We start from the raw sequence: 21,412 nt of genomic DNA on the forward strand, positions 1-21,412 counted from the left end.
AGCCAAGCTCCCACCCTGGCATGTGTGAAGCTCTGAAGAAGTGGTTGACTATGGGTTTTTTATGCATTTAAGATTTTTTCCCATCCTGTTTTTATCTTCCGTGCTCTAATAAAAGGGTTATTTTTTTTCCTTTAGGTATTTCAACTGCATGTCTCTGGAGTATTTCATTGTGTGGCTTTGTGCATTTGTAAGGAGCTGTAGGCACTGTATGTGTGCATATCTTGATGCAAGCAATGTATGTCTAGCGTTTCTCTGTCATTGTTCTTCTGTGTCTCTCTTTTCCCCCTTAACACACAGCAGGATATTGAACTGTGAGCTGGCTTACAGAGAACACAAACTGATATTCATCTGGGATAAATATAGAAACCAGACACTTACTTAGGCCTGAAACTATGAGAGTTTACAAGAGCAAGAAAGGTTTGAAGCAGATGGGGTTTGGTTCGATGGACGATAACGCCGTGCTCTTTTTTTCACAGCTTAATAATGTGAGTTCATTTTTTGCATTTTTTTTTTTAAATCAGTTAAAAGATTCTGTAATTATTATCACTATTATGAATTCTTTGTTTGGGTTGCATTCTAACTTATTATTTTGTGCAATCAGAAAAAGGTACACTTTACAATAATAATAATTAGTCGAATAACTCCATTCAAACAATTTACCAATTTAAAATTCAGAAAAATAATCCTATAGAACTCAACCAATTTAGTTACTGTGAAATGTTATTTGACAGAAGTCAAAGTTTGGGCATTTAAAGCCTAAAGTATGTGAATAGTCATATGCTACATGTTGAAAAGAAAGCTTATCAGAAAATAAAAGTAAAGTACTCGCTGTTTCTACATCACATTAGTTATCAATGTCTGATAACAAGATGAAAAATGAATTATGCAGTGATTGCTTTGCTATTTAAATTATGCTAATGCAATCATCCTTATCCAATTACTATGTTTGTGAAATCGATGTACCCTTATTTATCCAACATTATGCCATTAATGGTTATTGCATGTGCATTGAGTATTTTATATTCAAAGATGATTCCTCCAGCTATTGTACACATTATTTTACTGTATGTCCTCAGACTGAAACTTGAAGTGTTGACAGTGTGATAGGCCAGTGCTTACCAAGCATTCCCCCTATTCATTGCTTTTGCTTTCTTTTTTTTTTCTTTTAAATTGTAATTTTAATTGTAATAAGGATTAAGGAGTGTTATGGATAATTGAAACTGACAAACGGAGCATGTTGCAAGCCACACACACTGGACTAATCTTCTTCTTTATTTTGTTTCAACTTCAGTGAGCCCTCTTCCTGTTGGCATGTTGAGCATTTAGGGCTAATAAAACATGTATTGGTGGCAGGTATGGGGATTATATAATGCATCCTTTTTAAACTTGTGGTTCAAAACAAGACGGGTTTTTGAGTTCTATCATGCAAGATGGGATTAATTGGAAATGAAAAGTATATTGTGAATAAATACACCAACAATTTCATTAATTAGAGTCACAAGCTCGTACTTACACTTTCTACAAATCTGGGTTTCGTTTAGCAGAATGATTTTGTATATTACCCCTCTTGGCATGTAACATTCTGTCTTTATACTATGTCATTTGTTGAGCTTTATCTGTGACGAAATTGATCTCACAAAACTTGTTTTGTCAAATCTTACTTAAAAAAAGAAAGACAAAATAGATGAAAATTAACAACTTCATCAGGAAATTATTTATTTGCCATTACTGCTGATGTTGTAGGATGAGTCAAAATGATGTTAACAATCATAAGTAGGTAAAGTTAATATGCTATTAACAGCTATCTATATTTAAATGTATTTAGTAACACTACAGGAAAATTACAATAGTACGCATGTGGCATGAATGCCCATTATTTAAGGCTCCACGTATAACGTTGGTAAAGTGATTCAACTGACATAAATATTTTACTTAATAATGACAGTAGCTCTATTCCAGCTTTAATTTGCCTCTAAGGATTCATAGCCAAACATTTTTGAAAAAAATAAAATCAAATACAGGATGACTTTTTTTTTTTTTTATTTGCAGCAACCATCTTGGTAATCAAGCAGATTATTGTATACAAAAATACTTGAATAGTAGTCAGATGAAGGCCAATTATGACTTCAGCATTTCTGTCACTCAGATCAAGCTTGACTTAAGCACAAATGTCTTTTGCAAAGTCATCTGCCCATGTTTCTTCCTATTTTAAAAGGCACATCATAGAGTACTGATTCGTTGCCAAAGTGCAATGTCATGTGGCATTAATTTTTTCATGCTTCACCTTACTGATATGCTTATGACTGTGCTAAATTGCTGGCAACTTTCAAACATTGATGTGATCCATTTGACTGGTGCTGTTGGAAGAGAAACAACTTGATTGCATGTAAATCCTCTTTGTTATGGACCTTACTGATGACATTTGAATTGGAATCAAATCACGCTGGATATAAAGATGGTTTAAAAAAGGCACAGAGTGAAGGCAATCATCCAGTTAGCATGAGACTGGTGTAAAATTAGCAATGCTACTGCATGTGGCCTCTTGAACATGTCAGCACTGATCATCCACAGTTGATCGGAGTAGGCACAAGACCCAAAAACTAAAAGTGAGATGTGAGGTGGGTTTTTGTTTTTTGTTAAATTCTGTTTTAAAGGTTAATGCTAGAATTATGATACCCACATCACCTGCTCAACCAGGTAATATGGGTATCATCAACATTTGGACATGTAATCTTAACTCCATGAAAACAGTAAGAATAAATGGCATTACTGGAATAACAATAGTGTAGTTTTGCAATGTATTTAGTGTAAGTGCACATGAGATGTTGATTGAACTCTTGGTAAAAATGTATGACGTTGAATTGTTAAAATTATATTTGTATAAAATTGGCAAGAGACTTAAAATGTGCAGTTTAAGGATAAGAATGAAATCAGAATTGTCATTAAAATGTATAGAGTACTTCAAAAGGCACTATTCAGGATTCTTTTAATAGGAACTCTTTGTTGCTTATTTTACTATAAAGGCAGAAAAAAATGATCACACAAATTTGAACTTTTAAAGGTACTTTTGTTCTGTTATCTGTGATAATTATTCAATTTGTCAGTTATCTATCATTAAAATAAGTGAACACATAAAAGCATTTAGAAAGCATAATTGACACCTTCAACCTTTTATGTTTTTACAATAGTTCCATCAGCAAAGACATGGAATGTATCCCTTTTGTCAGAAGACAGAGCGAAATGGATGCAGAATGAGGGCAAAAAAAAGAGAGAAATTTATATAGAAAGGCGGGAAAGTAACAACAAGGAGGGAAGGAGAGGGCAATGAAAAAAGCACAGATAAAGAAAAACAACAGGGTATGGAAAAAATGATAAGAATGCAAAGTAGAAGACAGTGACTGAGCGTGGAAGAGACTGAAAAGACAGATTAACCTAGAAAATCATATTTTTTGAATGAGTCAAGGAATAATGAAGAGGCACATTAAATGTATTTATTAAAAAGGTAAGTAGTAGGTAGGTGACATTATTAATACTACTTTTGGTTGTGCAAAAACAGGTTTATTAGAGCTGTGGTTACTTCTGTAAGACTAGAATATTTTTGTTTGACAAATGTAACCTGAGACAGACAGACAGACACACACACACACAAAGACAGAGAAAATGTTTAACTTCCATTTGTATTTTTTGCAGTTTAAATTAAATCACTGGTGAATAACAGTTTCTGCTTGGCTTCCTTTAGATTTTTTTTCCTGGATAATACCACACTGTTGTCTGATTTTTTTGTCCATAGAAATGTTTTTTTTTAAATTAAACTTATATAAACCTAAACTTATATACAAATACCTCACTACATATAAAACTGTATTATTACCAAATTGTACATAGTGCTTAAAATTAATAGTAATTACTCTGCAGAAAAAAAGTATCCCCAGAATTGTTTTTGGTGCCCCCATTAATAAATTTTAAAAATAAAAAGTACTAATGACCAGTATTTTAAAAAACTTGACCTCTGTAGGACAAGGTCGCTGAGATTTGAACTTGTATTCACAAACTTTGGTGTCCACATCACCCAACTGCCCACCTGCCTGCCTGGCAGGGTGACAACACCCCATCAGCCTTTTACAGCTGAGGTAAAAATGAAAGCCACATATTAGCAAAACAGCTGGTTAAACTTAGTACACTTGATCAAGCAAATGATTTCTTGTACACCCACACCTGTTCATCTTGCTTTTTTTATTATACCATATTTCATATGATGGAAACTAATGGCCCTTCTCTATCATAAAGGCTTTCCTTGCTGAGTTGCTAAAATATGGAATCATATTTATGTCAAAAGCTGCACACAAGAAAAAACATAATCAAGAGAAAATAATTTAATTTCACAAGTATTTTTTGTAGATAAATTCAACGACCTGCGTGTGTATAACTAACCAACCACATGCACAAGTCATCAGGCATGCGAGAGTGTCTGCTTTGAGAGCACTGTAGAGAACCTTTTGGGACAGAGCAAGGAGAGAGATTGCTTGCTTGATGGAAAACCACTGATCACTCATACTAGATCGACAAATAGATAGATAGATAGACTGTATGTACTCTGTATATATTATATATCCTTTTCACTGGATTGTGTCAGTGGTCTAACTTAAGTAAGTTGATAAGAAGATGTGGACAGATATTTAACACTGTGACACCAGCATAGCCTGCAGTGATATCATTGCTCAAGAGTTCTGATTTTGGGAAAGCAAACAATCCAACAGGCAACCCAACCATACGCTGCATGGCAAACAATGACATTTTGTGGTCATCTTATCAGAGCAAATAAATATTGGCTTAGCACTGATGGAGGATTGTTGGCCAGATGCTGTTTCTGATTCCAGGAATCAAGTGCTGCAGGGCCCAAAGGCGTATTGTTGCTGTTCCACCAATAAGGAGGAATCCATCTCCCTGACCTCAACTAAATGAAAAACACTGAATATTAATCATTCAATTTCTTGCTTTTTCTCTCATACAAACACATACTCACACCATCATCAATATATCTACCTCTCTCGCCAAAGAAAATCCAACTGCACCTGTACACTCAACCTAACCTTTGTACATGCTTTTTGTATCACGCGCAGTCATAAAAGTAAGGCACATAAACAATCCCTGCACATTCTTGAGTATGAACAAGATACTGAAACAAAACATGGGATTTTCTTTCTTTCTTTCAAGAAGTAACATTTATTTGAAGATGTTTTATATTACATGCTGACTTTGCCAACCAAAGTCCTATTACATGATTCAAGCTAGTTTAAAAACCATATTAAATTGCTAGTGTGATTCCTAGCCATGACAAACAAGGAACACAATAAAAGCAGTAGATATGGCCATATCAAGTTACACAGACAGAGCTTCAGGCTTGCTCTGGTACCACTTCATTAATGTGCTGCTCAGGCTAAGTAAAAAGGATTTTTGGTTTACCTTCACTGTTGTCACTGTACCAATGGGGGATGCAGGCATCAGTTTCCTTAGTTTAAAAGCACTAATAATTGGTGGTATACCACCAGGTCAGCTCCAAGCACCAGACAGACAGTTATCAATTTGTGTAGAAAATCCATGGTTAACATTTAAATTTGTTGCTAGCTCCAGGGTAAAAATTGAAAGATCAGTCTCATAAGCTGGTTGTTATTTGTGTTTTTTGTGTGGCTGTATCTTTCCTCTGATTCATGTGCCACTTCGTGTGTCTGTGTGTGTTAAGCTAGTAGTGAATAATTGTCTAGCAAGAAGTTTTAAGGACTTCTGGTTTACATTTGGACTTGTGCTAGCAGTCGATTTGTATGACTACATTTTTGTGCAGGTTTCTGCCATATTCTTCCTTCAAACAAAAACCTTTTAATAGGAATATTTTTAGCTAATTATTTCCATGTATTTTTTTACGCACATTCAGAGTGCTTTCATTAACATGATAATATTCAATGAGATACCGAGCCCGAGGCAGAGTTTGGCATCTGCTGAGAATTAAAGCCTTACAAAGAAACGACTGAATCAGTTTTGCTTAAAACATTCATTTTACTTTGTTATCTCTGGGTAGGATTAGTGCATGGAAGAGAATAAACTCATGACCTGTATTTCACGTTATTGAATTTCAGAGGGAAAATTTCTTCATAATAGTCCCAGGGATATTATTCAGCATACTCTGTGAATAAGAATTATCCATTTAATTTTGGTATAAACCTTTTATAATGACATTTGTGGAAAAAGGGTAAGATTAGCATTCAGCTGAAATCTATCATTTTTGGGGGTATGCTTTAAGGGATGGGATGGGTATGCTTTATTCTGTTTAACATTGTTTGGAATTTACTAGCGATGATCACATGTCAAGAAATCAATTAGTATTCTATAGTATTAGTATTGGTGGGGAGGATGTCCTTATTGATCACTGGACCTGACCAAATAGTTTTCCTATTTTTTTGTAATGTTCCTGTTGAGGTTCCTTTAACTTCTTTTTAGGTCCAAGTGGACCCTAACAGACTTGTGGACATGGAAACTGTAATCTGGGCCTAAAACATCACTCGCGCAGGCCTAGAGACCAGTCTGTGACCATCTGGCAACGACAGGTACTAGAGAAAATTGGTAGCTAGCTGTTACTGGAAGATGCTAGCAGTCACTGTGAAATTAATTGCCTAAGCCCCATTCACTCATGCCTAGAGACAAGTCATTGACACTCTTGTAAACACTGGTCACAAGCAGCTTGTTGTAGAGTTGTTAATGGAAAAATGGTAGAGACATAGAACTCTAATGCTTCAGCATACTGAAACATTTTAAGCAATGTCATGCTCCCAACTTTGTGGGAACAGTTTGGGGATGCCCCCTTCCTGTTCCAACATGAATGTGCACCAGTGAAATGGTAAATGGCCTGTATTTATATAGCGCTTTTCTGGTCCCTAAGGACCCCAAAGCGCTTTACATATCCAGTCATTCACCCATTCACGCACACATTCACACACTGGTGATGGCAAGCTACGTTGTAGCCACAGCCACCCTGGGGCGCACTGACAGAGGCGAGGCTGCCGGACACTGGCGCCACCGGGCCTCTGACCACCACCAGTAGGCAACGGGTGAAGTGTCTTGTCCAAGGACACAACGACCGAGACTGTCCGAGCCGGGGCTCGAACCGGTAACCTTCCGATTACAAGGCGAACAGTGCACAAAGAAAGATCCATAAAGACATGGATGAGTGGGTTTGGTGTGCAATAACTTGACTGACCTGCAAAGAGTCCTTACATCAACCCAATAGAACACCTCTGGGATGAATGAGAACAGAGACAGTTAGCCAAGGCCTTCTAGTCCAACATCAGTGTCTGATCTAACAAATGTACTTCTAGAAGAACTGTCAAAAGTTCCCAACTAAACAAAAGTTAACTTACTTTTTCCTGCTAAGTTTATATATGGGCCTGTTTCCTTAAAGTTCAAACATAGCACAGTTCTACCTCCAAAAAAAGAAGTAAAAGAAGAAGATGGTTACTGTCAAATGTGGGAGACTAGTGGGCATATTTCGTCCCTGTTAGTAGTCAGGAGGCTGATGATCCATACCTTATCTTGACTTTAACCAAATAAATTCTGACTGTGTTTTTCCACGGGAAATGTAAGTAACATTTAACCTGATTTGCAGTCCCAAATATAACACAAGTGTGGCTGATATTTAGAAATGTGCCTGCAGAGACTATCTGGCCTAGTTGCTCTAAATGGACCCTGACATTGGAAACTTTTATTTGATGCCTTCCATCAGTCCTTGAATCACAGAGTGGAGCTGTGAATGCGTCCAATATTGAGTATGAGTTAAAGCATTTGTCTGTCAGGTGGAGCTTATCATGATATGTTGATGTTCACTGTTGAAATCAGACACTCCATGGGCTTTTCCTTTAGGCAAAATTGTGTTGGGGATCAAAAGAACAGAACTCACACATAAGAATAATACAACTTGAGTATGAATGTTTTTACTTGTTATTCATTTCTTTATTTTTACCATCACTCTGTTCAGTCTTTATATACAATTATAGAAACTTTTCATTCACAAAATTGAAATCCGAATTACTTTTCGTTAACTAACTTTGAACATGACTGACTGACATTTAGTAAAGAAGTAAACAAAGTCATCATGTTACATTATTCCAAGGAAAAGCTTGGTAAAGCATTTCTGAAAGTATAGATGCTGGGAATTGGGATGTAGACCCCCTAGTCAATCCTTATTTCCACTTCAAGTACCAGCTGCAAAGCATCTGACAACCAAAGTCAAAAGAACTATCTTCAGCGACAAAAAGAACAAAGAGTTCAGCAGCAGATGCTATGGACCCCAGAGACGTATGGCCTCCAGAAAGGCCCGATTTTTTTTTTAATGCCATCAAGTCAGTCTGAGATTATATGAAGAGACAAAAGCAAATGTACGGTGGCCCCTAGAGACAAAGCGCGTACAAACTCCAAAACACATACAAACTCCAAAACACATGCAAACTCCAAAACACAACGGAAGTGCTCCAGGACGCTAGGGGCAGTGTTGAGCTCGATTTGCAAAATAAACGGCAAGTTTGTTGTAAACACATGGAGTTGGATACTGGCGGAAAACACCTGCAAGGATAGAACAACTACACCCACATATATTCAAATAATTTTAAAAAATGTTCATTTACCTGTTACTACCACACACCAAATCCGGCCGTTGGTACTTCCTGGCTTGAATAGCCACTAGGTAAGAAAAGCTCAACACTGCCCCTAGCGTCCTGGAGCACTTCCGTTGTGTTTTGGAGTTTGCATGTGTTTTGGAGTTTGTACGTGTTTTGGAGTTTGCGTGTGTTTTGGAGTTGTACGTGTTTTGGAGTTTGTACGTGCTTTGGAGTTTGCACGTGCTTCGAAATTTGTACGTGTTTTGTAGTTTGTACGTGCTTTTTGGAGTTTATATGTGTTTTGGAGTTTGTACGTGCTTTGTCTCTAGGGGCCACCGTACAAATGAAACAGTCAAACACCACAGAAGAATGAAGTTACCCTTAATGGCACCTCCATGCACACATTTTGTATTTGTTTTTTGAAATTTTGTTTACAGTCAGGGAAGTTTGTTGTTTTTGCTGCTGAAATGCAAAATGTAATATTTGAGGGTGGCAATACCTGCAGAGATTTATAATAAATCAATTCTGTTAAACAACAAAAAAGTCTCTGAAAAGAAGATTGTCTTCATCTTTATAAAGTGAGCATCAGATTTGAAGCTCTTGTTACACATAATGAATTGCACACAGTAAAACCAGTCCATGTAGTGCTGTAGACATCTGGCACTGTTTGGTGGATATTTAATACTGTAGCACAAAGCACCTATGTTGAAGTCTACTTTCCTATGTCTTACAGCTTCCAGAGCTAATCATTTCTTCCTTTCTACATGTTGCTGCTTTTTTCATAGATCCCATCCGTTCATATTATCACCTGTTTACTCACTTGTACGTGTTTGTTTAATTTCAGTCACAGGTCATTTATGTCATAAGATGCACAAATTGCCAGTTGCTGGTTGTTGAACTAAAAATGGCCAGCTGAATTATTCGAACATATCCCCCAAACCCTATTATGGAGTCACGGTTCAATACTATTTTGAGTGACTAGAAAAATAAATAAATTGATATAATAATTAAATTTGTCTTCAAAAGTGTCATTTTTAAAAATGTCAAAAATAAGGCTTTGGATGATCAGCGGGCATTCAACTGTTTAGCCAGATTTTAAAGAAAATATTTTAAAGTAGTTAATACTGAGCCTCTAGCTACAGTGTTTTTTTCCCTTGTTTGTTTTTTTTATCTGTTTGTAAATATCTTTGTTTCCAATGGGAAGTTCAGCATTTGTCACTGGAAATAATTATGGATTGGCTGACTTTTGGAGCCATCTTACAGTAACCAGTTAGGGAGCTGTTTTTGACACTTCCACATTGGTTTCATTTTTCAGCCTGGAACATTGCTGCTTGTGGAATCACAGAAAAGATTTATTTCAGTCAAAGGTTCTCAAGAACAGAAGTTTGCCACTTGAAGTTGAACATTAAAGATAAATCCTTTGAGGAACTCATCGGATATCTGCAGTCTGAATACTGTACTACCTGCATTTTTAAAGAGAAAAATTATGTTGGTATATTGTTTTGTGGCTTGTGCACTTTATCAATGTATTGTCCCCCCCAAGAGAAATCTGTCGTCTTTCAAAGTCATACTGTCACATGAAAGCTTTAAACTTTTAAAGATACATTTGGCTTTTTGAAAATGCACTTCTTGGTAGCTACTATATTTCACTCAAAACACTTCATCTGTTGTGGTTTCCATTGTTGTTCCTTAAGGTGTAGTAGCTGTGGTGCAGTTGAATCAGCCTCGGAACAGAAGGTCAGCTTTAAAAGGTTTCCATTACTGAAAAGGTCAGTGCTTCCAGGTGTGAAGAAACCACCAAGACTTCAGGAAAAGAAAAGTAAGAGTCACTTGGAAAAAAAACTATATATATATATATATATATATATATATATATATATATATATTATGTGAAATTAAAAAAGAAAATAGAGTATGGAAATTTTTGGCCAGTGCATCAAAACTATATTCATACTTATGTCTTACACATATGTATGGACATATATATCTGTGTCTATGTGGGCGTGCACATGCTGTGTGTGAGGGCTTTTCCCAACATTACCCTGAGTGGTGGCTAGGGGGTGCACTGTGGACACAGTGTGTGTATGGGCAGAGGGAGTGAGAGAGAGAGAGAGAGAGAGAGTGTGTATCTCAGTAATGTATTCCTGCCTGTGCCTGGGCTGGTCACATGGGGAGAGCAGCCTGTTTAAAACAGCCTCGGCTCGCTCAGTCAGAGCAGTGCGAGACACAGAGACAGACGCACCCGTTCTCTCTCTTCCTCTCTTCACGCACGCGCGCGCACACACACACATGCTCACGCAGGCAGACGGCAACTTTCCTCTAGTGGACTGACACCACACACTCGCCAGGATAGACACACTCCCCTTACTACAGTGGAGAAGAGGATAACGATTGACAGCTCTGAAAAAAAGAAATACAGAAAAAGAAAAAGGTTCCCAGTGAGTAACCAATTTTGATTGTCATATGTTATTTCACATTTGCGGACTTTGCTCTTCTTCAGCGTTGTCTGACCAGGATGTGACAGTGACTGTGAAAGGGAGAGGGACTTGATAGAAGGTGCTTTGGGGGGGGCAAGTAAATAAATAAGAACGGAAGGGCAGCCAGAAACGACAGAAGAGAGCAGAGATGTGGTTCTAGTGCAACACTGGAATACCTCTCCATCAATCTCTCCCTCTGTCTGTGGGATCTAATGCTGTTAATTAGCAGCATGCACTTGGAATGAGAGGAATGCCATTGCGCGGAGCTGGAGTGGGGTTTGTTTCGGACTCTTGCGCTCTGTGTGTGTGTGTGAGTGTGTGCGTCTTTGTCATTTCTTTCTTTTTATTTCTTGCATGCCGGCTGCATTGTGATGGTCAGTCTACTGATGTTGAGCAGATTCCCTGCGACACACGCTGCTCTGGCTGTGATTAATAGAAACTTATTGATATGCAGATGGAAGTAGATAGACCTGTCATTGCACTCCAGTGATATGAGTGATGTGTTGGGAGAAAGGGGACTGTTTTACTGCCTCCCCTTCTTCGTATCGCCTCTGTCCCACTCTCTTTGTATCCCTCTGTCCCTCTCTGTCCTACTGCCTCCCTGTCTCTTTCATCCTCCCTTCTCACTTCCCTCCCGCTCATTTCTGTTGCAGCCGCTGATCTTTCTTTGACACGCTCTCCCTCTTCACTGTCTTTTTCTGTCTCTGTTATTTCATTAACTTTTTCCCGTGTACACAGCTCCCTTGATTCATCTGTGTCACTTCAGTTCTAAAAGGTCTTTCATTCAGCTCCTTGCTTTCTGTCTCATTTCTCTCCCTCACGCTGGTATATGCTGGCATACTTAGTAGACTCCTTAGTTGCGTAGAAAGAGAGAGGATCGCAGACTTGTGAGGAGCGAAAGAGGGGAGGGAAAGTGAGAAGAAAGACAGGAATGAAGGAGAAAGTAGAAGGGGGGGGGCATTGAAAAGGCTGACACTGGCTTGGACAATTAGCCCAGGGAGTCTGTCCTGGGGTGCTATTCTGAGAGGGGCTTTGGCCCCTGAGCCCTGGGTGCTGGGTCACGGGATGCCTTGACCCTTCCAGTCGACAGCTAGGCATGGGAGCCATTATCACAACCTGATTGATTAGCACTGAGCGGAAATCCCTTTTCTCTTCACTCCTTGGGAGCAAAAGACCGAAGGTTTTTGTTCTTTTGCTGCTGCTGGTTTAGTATCTGCCTGTCTGAATGTTGAAAGCTCTGGCTTTTCTTTTTTTTCTCTTTTTTTTTAACTGCTGTCAGTTATGGAGGTCTGGTCTCTATGTATCGTCTGTCACTGGGCCTGTCTTCCTGCCTTCCTTTTTTCCTCTTCCACAATGTATGTTTGTTTGTGCGTGTCAGTGTGCATGCACAAGTGCAGAAGTGGGTACAATATATATATATTTTTTAATAACAAAAGAGACACACTTTGTTGAGGGGGCTTCTAATATGATGCCATCTTCTCTGTACCAATTATGCTATCTCAGTAATTAATTCAAACCTTCCTTAACTTGTATGAGCTGTACACCTAAAATTGTTAGCAATGTATTTAGGAGGCTACCTGTACGGGGAGGGGAGGGGGGTGGGGGGTGGCATCCAAGAGATAAACAAGTGATAAAAAAAAGAGATGTGAAAGAAAATATGACAAAAGTGGTGGAGGAACATATATGGGCAGCTTGGGAAAAATGAGTTCTTCCTAGCATGTTCGAGTGCATTTCTCTTTTATCCTGTCATCATTTCCATCTCATTTCTTTGTTTTGATCTTCCCGGTCCCATCTCTTACTAACTCTTGCTAGTTTTGCTCTCCCCCCAGTACCCCCTTTCTCAGACTGGGAGTTTAGTGGGGTGTTTAGCCCAGCTCACGGCTGATCAAAGCAGTATGTGTCTGACTGGGCTTAGCCCAGGCACTCCTAATGGAGCGCCGTTTTCATGCCTTGTTGGTGGTGGAGTAGGAGGGAGTGATAGGAGGTGGAGGGGGAATAGGAGGGTGTGCAAATAGAAAGGCTGATAGGGAAAAAAAAATCAAGCAAGGAAAAGATAGATAGGTAGAGAGATCAGAACAACCGTGAGAATGCGCTTCTCGTAGGAGGTGCTGTGGAGATGTCACTACGAGTTGGGTCATCATTTCTTTGCAAAATCTATGATGAGCGGATAACAAGGATACCACAGTTTCCTCAAATAACAGCAACAGCCAATGGCAGCTCTCCACAGGCTGTTCTGAAAGCCACATTTACAAACTATCTTGACGAACATTACATTCTCAGGAAAGTCAGGGGCATGAGATAATCAACTAACACTTCATAACATGCTATTTATCATTACTGCTGACTGTTTATTAGCAGAATGTGAAAAACTGGTCTTACCTTTTGATACTCCAAGAGATACTTCAAAAGTATGCTTTGTTAGTTTCAAGTTTCTAAAACTTTTCACCATCTCATTAAAATCTAGTTGTTAGCGTAATATATGTTAGCCTTCTGCTTTCTTGCCAGCAAAGAAAGAGCCAAGATACATGGGTTCTCATCGTGAGTGTTTTAGCAGCAGCTTGCTGATTTTGAGAATTTGCTTGGTTTTGCTATGTTTTTCTTTCTTTCAAGAATTCAGTAAGAAGTCTACAATTCCAGTTTGCATAGCCAGGTTTTGTGCACGTTTGCCCTTGTTTCAAAGGGTGGTGACCACAATGTGGACAGTGACATCACTGAACCTAAATAACTGAAGAATCACTAAACTTACTTAAATGAAAATAATCGAATTTTAAAAACTAACGGAATATATAATAAAACTTTACTTTCAGTAGTTTCACGATTCACCAGGGGGTGCTGCAGCACCCTCAGCACCCGTACTTCTGGCATTGTAAATAAGAACGTTACTGCCAAGCAGGCAAATGATATTGATTACCAAACAAAATAGACAAAAAAAGTGAAAAGCAAAGAATAAATGAAAGAGCCTTGCTGTCAACAACACAGAATGAAGTCATATGACAGAAAGCGGTAAAAAGAACCCAACCATATCTTTCCAATAAGCGTCTTTCCAGTCTTTAGTGGAAGGACCTATCACCAATGGGGCATACAGTTTAGTCCAGCACAGAATAGCTCCCACACATGGTTTGGTTTTAGGCTGGAAGCAACACCAGACAGGAAAAGGTCTATGTGTGCATCAACTTTTGAGTGTGTTTGTGCATATTTCTGTGTTTGTGTGCGTGAAAGAGAGAGGAAGAGAGCTAGAGATAAGAAGAAGAAGAGAAAAAGAGATAAAGAACTGGTTGTGTGTGCCTGAGTGCATAGTAAGCATCTGTGTGTCCGTCTGTATATGCCTGTATGCCACGCACTAAACAGCCATGCTGCACATAAACTGTATATTGATTTTTAATAGACTGTAAAAACCTGTCTAGACATTCGGACATTGATTCTGAAATTGGAAGTTTTACTACTTCTGTCTCTATTAAGACAGTTTTGGTGGAGGAATGGAATGGAATTTCTGAGCAGCAGAGGGGTAAAGCCTCTTTTATAACCTTAAAAAATAAGACAGAAAATGTTGCTTACATCTTAGTGAGAAGTCTGTAGTGACCGACAAGAACACCGTGGTGTAATTTTAAAGTTGATAAACTGAAAGATTTAAATGTGCTACTGTAATTATCACCTACAAGTGTGATTTACAGACTTCTCAAACTGTCTTCCTCTCTTCACCACCCCCCTCCCCCACCCAGCTCATCACCACCCAAGTCCAAGTTTCTTCTGCAATCCATTCTTTTTTGTTTTGTTTTCATTGCTCACACTCCCCTTTTATAGTGCCATTGTTCATTTTTTTGCTCCCGCCTCTCCTGTCCAATCCCCACTTTGCGATGCCGATGTTTATATTTAACACAAAAGAAAGGTAAGATAAAACTAGGATAATATTTCCCCTAACATACTTACTGCCTGGATAAACATCCTCCGACAGATGTCCAAGCATGGGTCTGATCAGAGGAGGGCATGGGGGCCGTAATTCTCAGTGCTGTAATGTACACAAAGGCTACAAATTGGAAGCTGGTGTGGAGAGGGTTGGACGGAGAGCTGGGGAGGTATGGAGAGACAAAGACTTTCCTCATCATAAAAATTAAACATATTTCAAAAGAGGAAAAAAAAGTTACTGTTCATTGTTAAAACAACTGTTGCTTTATATAGACGGCAGTGGCTGTTTGGCTGTTGTGCAATTAGTTAACCGAAGGATCATAATGCGCACCTGGTTCTTCTCAGGTGAGAAGTCTGTTTGAAGATGTGAGATCAGCTTCAGTATGTGCAGTGTCACAATCACAAATCCATAATTCATAATTATCAAATTAATAGCGCAGAATTGGGAACTCCAGGAAGTAGTTTAAATATATTTACAATGAAAATTCCGCCTGTTGCTCATCTGACTTTCAGGATCAGAATTAATTAGCATACCACTAACTGTTATTTTTGAGCTTTCTCCACTAACAAAAAGATCTGATCTAAATCTTTCAGTTTTCAATATTTAGATCTTTATCTGCTTGTGTAAATATAACACAAAATGATGACGATAATTGCAATTAATAAGGGATTTGAAAGGATTTAGATTTAATAAGTGGATTTAATGCTGGATTCAGATTTGACGAAATGCTCTCAAGCACTAACCCAACAATAGGAACTATAGTAGAATGGACAGCGAGAAATAAATATGAGGTTTTGGTAAGCATATTTGTGTGTACATGCACGCATCAGAGACATTTTGCACGCCGCTGTGAAACAAATGCAGGCGAGAGCTTTGAATGCAACAAGCCTCCCAACAGCCACACAGACATTAAAAAGTCAGCGTTCTCTCTGGCAATGCACAGCTCCCACGCTTTTTCTGTCTACCCTCTCTCTCTTTAGTTAGATGTGCCACTTGCTGTGTGCTTTTATCTAACTGCACCTAAGGGTGTGAAAACATGACAAGATTTTGTTAAGATTTGGCCCCAATTAAGCTGCCTCACATGCATTTCAGAGATCTACATTTTACGACTGTTTCCTCTCTACACCCTGAGCACGAAGATCTGGCTCAGAGGGAGAGTCGGTGTGTAATTATTTTGGTAATCTGAAAGAGCTCCTGTACTTTCTTTGTACACTTTTAAAGTGTCGAGAACATGCAGATATTAAGCCGTTCTCTAATGCCATAAAAGACTGAATCAGGACCTTCAGTTCTGAAAAAAAAAAGGTTGAATGTTTATTTAAAAGAAAGCCTTTTTTGTATGTGGTTGTGATGGCAAGCGCGCACACAGACAGACAAACTTTAAGCTTGTCTGTTTGCATGTGGCCCGACATTTTTCTAAGCTTAAGCTTTTCAATGTTTGTGCCCGCTCCTTTGGCTTTTTGTTCTATTTGTCAAGTTGCTTGTTTCTCTGTCTTTGAGAAACAGCCTTTTTATCTGTCAAGTTTTGTGTGTGCTAGTGGGTCAGTGTGTGTCACACTGTGCATATCTGCTTGGCTCGGCTGTATTTTTATCCTTAGACAGCTCTCTATTCAGCCCCTGTAGCATTCTTGCAGCCCAGGCGATGGGAGAGTTTGACTCCTAACTTTCTGATCAAAGCATATGAGGGATACAAGGAGGGAAATCAAGAAAAAAAAAAAGTTTATGAATATGCATCACTTGACCCCCCCCCAACACGAGCTCCCAGCTTTGGACACATGCACACACTCAAACACAAACAAAAGCTGCCTCCTCCAGTAGGGGGCAAACACTTTGAGGTGGATTTGCGCACAACTTCTGAAGGCTATTCACATTCTGTTAGCATACCAGAGGAAAATGTGCTGTACCTGACAGCAGCCACACACTGTTATCTACACAGCCAAGTGCAATTTGTGCATTTTACTATATTTTTCAGGGCTTGTGTTTTAAATATTTAAACTTTTCAGATTTACTGCTTTTTATATAAATGCAACTTGAGAATGAACTGCTGGAGGTAATTTGCCTTAAGGCAACTGTATAATGTAGTACTGTATGTATGCTATATAGGAATACATGATGTGGGAGAATCATACTGGGGGCGGTGTATGCGTGCCGTGTGGTGCATCCACTAATCCCTCTGTATTGTGAGTTTAACTGCTCAGTTGTATTGACTAACTTGCTATTTTTATATTTTCCCTAGGCACATGTCAGCCACATTATTTTCTCTTTCCATATGTAAGTAAGATATAAAATATAATCATAACTTTCTTGTGTTATATTGTATTCACGGCACATAAAAGAATAGCTGGAAAATCTCCTCCTTTTTGCTTTGTGAAAATTCCCACTGTATTACAAGGTTAAAATCTGTTCATGCCAGGTGACTGAAAATGTTGCTTGTTTTAGCTCATTTGCACATGTTACATTGCTGTAGCTGGTAAAGAGTATATAGCACCTATTTCACCTGTTGAACACTTTATTTTCAGCAAAAAAATGGCTTATAATTAACTTAAAAAATAGACCTCCCCTGACTGTACTAGTTACCCCTAGCAGCTGAAGGAGTCACTTCAATATGAAGGATTTAGGCCAAATTTTCTTCAGAAATCAAAAGGATACGACTCTCCTTTGTTTTTGTATGTCTCACCACTATTTTGGCTGATGCAAGCTCGCACAAAGTGTGCAAGCACAAACTGTGTGCAGACATGAGCAGCACTGCAGTCCACTTAAAGGCTGCATGTGTCATTAGCCACAATAGTGTTCTGAGGTTACACAGAGCTCCTATAAACAGATTGGGGATGCATTTATGATCAGTATAATGGGACATTAAAAGAGCATTAGACTACATACAGTCTAAAGTTTATTCCGGCTAACACGTGCACCATTCGTAGAAATGCTTTACTACTTTTTAAAATCATGGACTTCATGTGAAAGAGGGCCATTGTCATCAGTTATCGGAGGCAGAAACTACTTCTAGAAGATAAGTTTGACTACTAAGTTATCATTTAACAGTAACGAACTTAAAGCTCATTATTCTTTGACATTGTGTTAGTGCTATTAGTTTCACAGCAAACCATATTATTTGTCAGATAATTGGTGTAAAAAAATGCTCCTTAAGACATCAAACGTATAAGCATAATGAAGAGGTCCAAAATTCAGTGTGTTCAATAAGCAGCTAGGAGATTTAGGAGCCTGGTTAGACGCCCAGTTTCCACTTAAAGTGAACACAGACCTGTTCGATGTGTAGCTTACTTACATTCACCGTTTAAATTTGACTGATAAGTAACTGCAGTGCTTTTGTGTAAAATGGCCATGACTCTTGTTTGTTGGCACTTTTTAATGTGTGGATTTTACTGTTATTTATCCCCTGTGTTATAAAAAAAAATTGATCAAAATAAAAGCACCAACTGGCCAACTGAAAGAAAAGGTAGTGAAAGGGAATTTGATCATTTTCCTGAAATAACCAATTTTAATTTTGAATGCACTTGAGCAAAGCTGTCAACTGAAGAAGTGAGACACAGACATCAGGTGCAAGTACTAGTAGAGCAGGTTGTGGTCAATTCTTAAGGGGAAGATAAAGTGAAGAGAAGTAAATGGAAAAGTTAAGTTTAGGAAAAGGCAAAAATTTTCTCACCTGAAGCAGAATAGGGAAATTCAAGAGATGGCCAAGATTAAGCCTTGGGATAGCTACAAGTATGTCTTCTTGAGGTAAAGATAAAAAGAGACAAGAGAACTGGAATGAAAAGTCAAGAGGTGAGGAGGAGGCTAACAACAAAAGCGGTTTTGGTCTGAGGGGTGGATGAAGAAAAGTATAAGAACACAAGAGATTCAATTATGGAGCAGAAGACATTTTTACAGACTGATACCATTGGGCATGATTGGAACTTGAAGGAAAGTAGCTGGAGAGAGAAAGTCGGCACACATCAAGCGTGATTGTGGTCAAACATTGGAGGAAGACTAGTAGCAATTGGAAATGGTGTGGAGTGAGGGGGGGAATTAAAGGTTAGGCAAGACCATCAGCAGACATGACTGTGATGAGTGTAAAGCTTGAAAAGACTGGAGAAACGACTGGGCAAAGGGAAAAAGGAAGAGCACATACAATGCTAGAACACTATTATGTCCAGTTGCAGGATTGAGGTCAGAGAAAAGGAAGAGCTGCAAACATTAGAGAAAATGAAAGGGGACATGCTGGATAGGTTTGGAGTTGAGGTGCTTCTTGGAGTTAAGATGTGACAATGGAGGTATAGGTGGGAATTTAAATTCTCAGCTAGGAGACAAGGGCAGGCGAGAATAAATGAAGAGGGAGAATGCACTTTAAGTGGACTATGCCATTTCTCAGAGGTACAGTTTCAATCACTTGAACTTGGTGTTTTCAAACATGTCAAAGTGGACGCTGTGTATCAGATTTGATGATGGTGTATCATCCCCTGAAAGCAAGTGCATAAAGTGTAGTGTGTGTATGTGTAATAATGTGAAACACATTTTACCAACATAACTACAGTGGGATGCTGAAACAGAGCCTTCTAATGTTTACTGACATCACCCCTCTGTGTGTATGTGTGTGGAAACTGTCTGGGACCATGCCACATTATTAATAATGCACTAAGTTCAAAATGCATGAATTCCCAATCAACTGGGATATTAGCACCATGGTCCCCACTTTATATTGTCTTCATTTTTGTTTTAGAGATATTTATCAATCCCCCCCCATCTCAAATACGTTAGTAAGCTGGTTGTTGAAAGGCTTGGGGCTCTGGCTTTTTGCGCTGCTGGCTCCAGCTATGTATGCTCAGTTTTCTGTCCATGCAATGTTTTTGTTCACTCAAATGAATGAAGCTACTCTGTGTTACTGACTGTGTCCATCTCTTTCAATATCCGTCCATAAATTTGCCTATTGGTGTGTGTATAAGTTTGCTTTTCCGTACAAGTGTGTATGTCTGTGTGTGAGTGAGTGAGTGCCTCTCTCTGAGCCGAGGGCTTTTAATCTATTAAAGCCTGATCCTTAAACACTAATCAATGTACCCTTTTATATTTCCATTACAGTGCAGAAGGGAAAGGGATAAATAAAGCATGACAGTGGAGCTCAGTAGTGGCCACATAACATTGAAAAGTTCCAACTGCTGTTGGTGCACAAGAGAGGGCTGAACTATTTAAACTGGTCATTGTATTTTAATATTTTTGTTATACAATCTAATCTGTTTGGTAGGATGTTTAGGGCTGGGTGATTGGTGCAATATGGCTATCATTATATAGCCATTTTTTTGTTCCTTTCTAAAACTTTTGACAATTTAGTAGTCTCTAATTCTAAGAATTAAACTTGGTACTGGCTCACATACACATTGCACTCACAGGAGCTGATCGGCCATGTAACATCATGTCATGGAGCTTCCAGCACACATTTTTAATGCCAGATGAAGTTTGGAACTCTGCACTTCAACTCTGCAGAATTGGTGAGCTTTGGTTTTAGTTTCAGCAAGACAGGTGTCAGCATTTGATTTGAAAGAGTGCACACCTGAGAAACTGGAAATCTTATTTAACAGGTAAAAGAAATTGGTGTGCAAGCGGATGGATATTTCCAGCTTCTTTATTATTTATTGCATCAGTTAACATATCTGTGTCTTTGTTTTTATCTAAAGGAACAAATAATGCAGCAAAAGCACTTTAAAAACTGGAAAAGCCAATGTGATGTTTCTTTGGAGCACGATTTATATTGTGTGCACAGATTTGCTCTTTTTGCACAGCATGTTGTATTAACAGCCTCATGTCATTGGCCTTCTGCCTTTCTTTTTCTTGTTTAAACGTCCTCCATGCTTACAGTATTGCATCACGTTTTCCCTTTAGATCATGTTTAACTAGTGATATATGCACTGTAGCTTTTAGTTGTCAGGACCAAACACTTTCAAGCTATACAGCTGACAATGTGCACCACCGTTTTAGGGCTGATTTACAGTTATTTACAGCAAATGTCTGCAGTCCAAACGCATACTTGCCTAACCCCCCCCCTCCATCTCTCATTTAAACCCACTAAACTGACAGTATTTGCCACTTCTCAGAGCATATTTTATTAGCTATGTCTGGTTATATACATGTCCCTCACCCCCAATTAATTTAGTATACTTAAGTGGCACATTTGCATTAGACTGCTTGCCTTTGGAGTATAGTTTATTAGTGCTGTCTGTGTAACCCGCACCAACACCCCACAATCCTATCCCCAAGAACCATGCACACGCACACATTTATTTTAGTGCGCTTAGCCAACAGTATTTTCTCGGCAGGAGCGTACGTGTGTGTTTTTCTGCTCCAGTGTGGTAGTTTATTAGCAATGTCTCCTTTGATAGTTAGTGTGCACGCTTGATTATGGC

The 21,412-nt window shown here is 38.7% G+C and overlaps 1 protein-coding gene across 3 annotated transcripts in view; it reads left to right on the forward strand.

Annotated features, from left to right (window-relative positions):
- Positions 1-10,811: 10,811 nt before the first annotated feature.
- The window catches only part of cntfr (ciliary neurotrophic factor receptor), a 203,487-nt gene continuing 192,886 nt past the window's right edge, over positions 10,812-21,412 (forward strand). Inside the window, exon 1 of one of the 3 annotated variants that reach the window (XM_019361247.2) lies at positions 10,812-11,080. The gene's annotated coding sequence lies outside the window, so the exon portion shown is untranslated. The remainder of the gene's footprint in view (positions 11,081-21,412) is intronic. The other 2 variants (XM_003440112.5, XM_019361248.1) reach the window with 2 other exon arrangements.

Source organism: Oreochromis niloticus, linkage group LG7, assembly GCF_001858045.2.
Source record: "Oreochromis niloticus isolate F11D_XX linkage group LG7, O_niloticus_UMD_NMBU, whole genome shotgun sequence".
NCBI classification, from domain to species: domain Eukaryota; kingdom Metazoa; phylum Chordata; class Actinopteri; order Cichliformes; family Cichlidae; genus Oreochromis; species Oreochromis niloticus.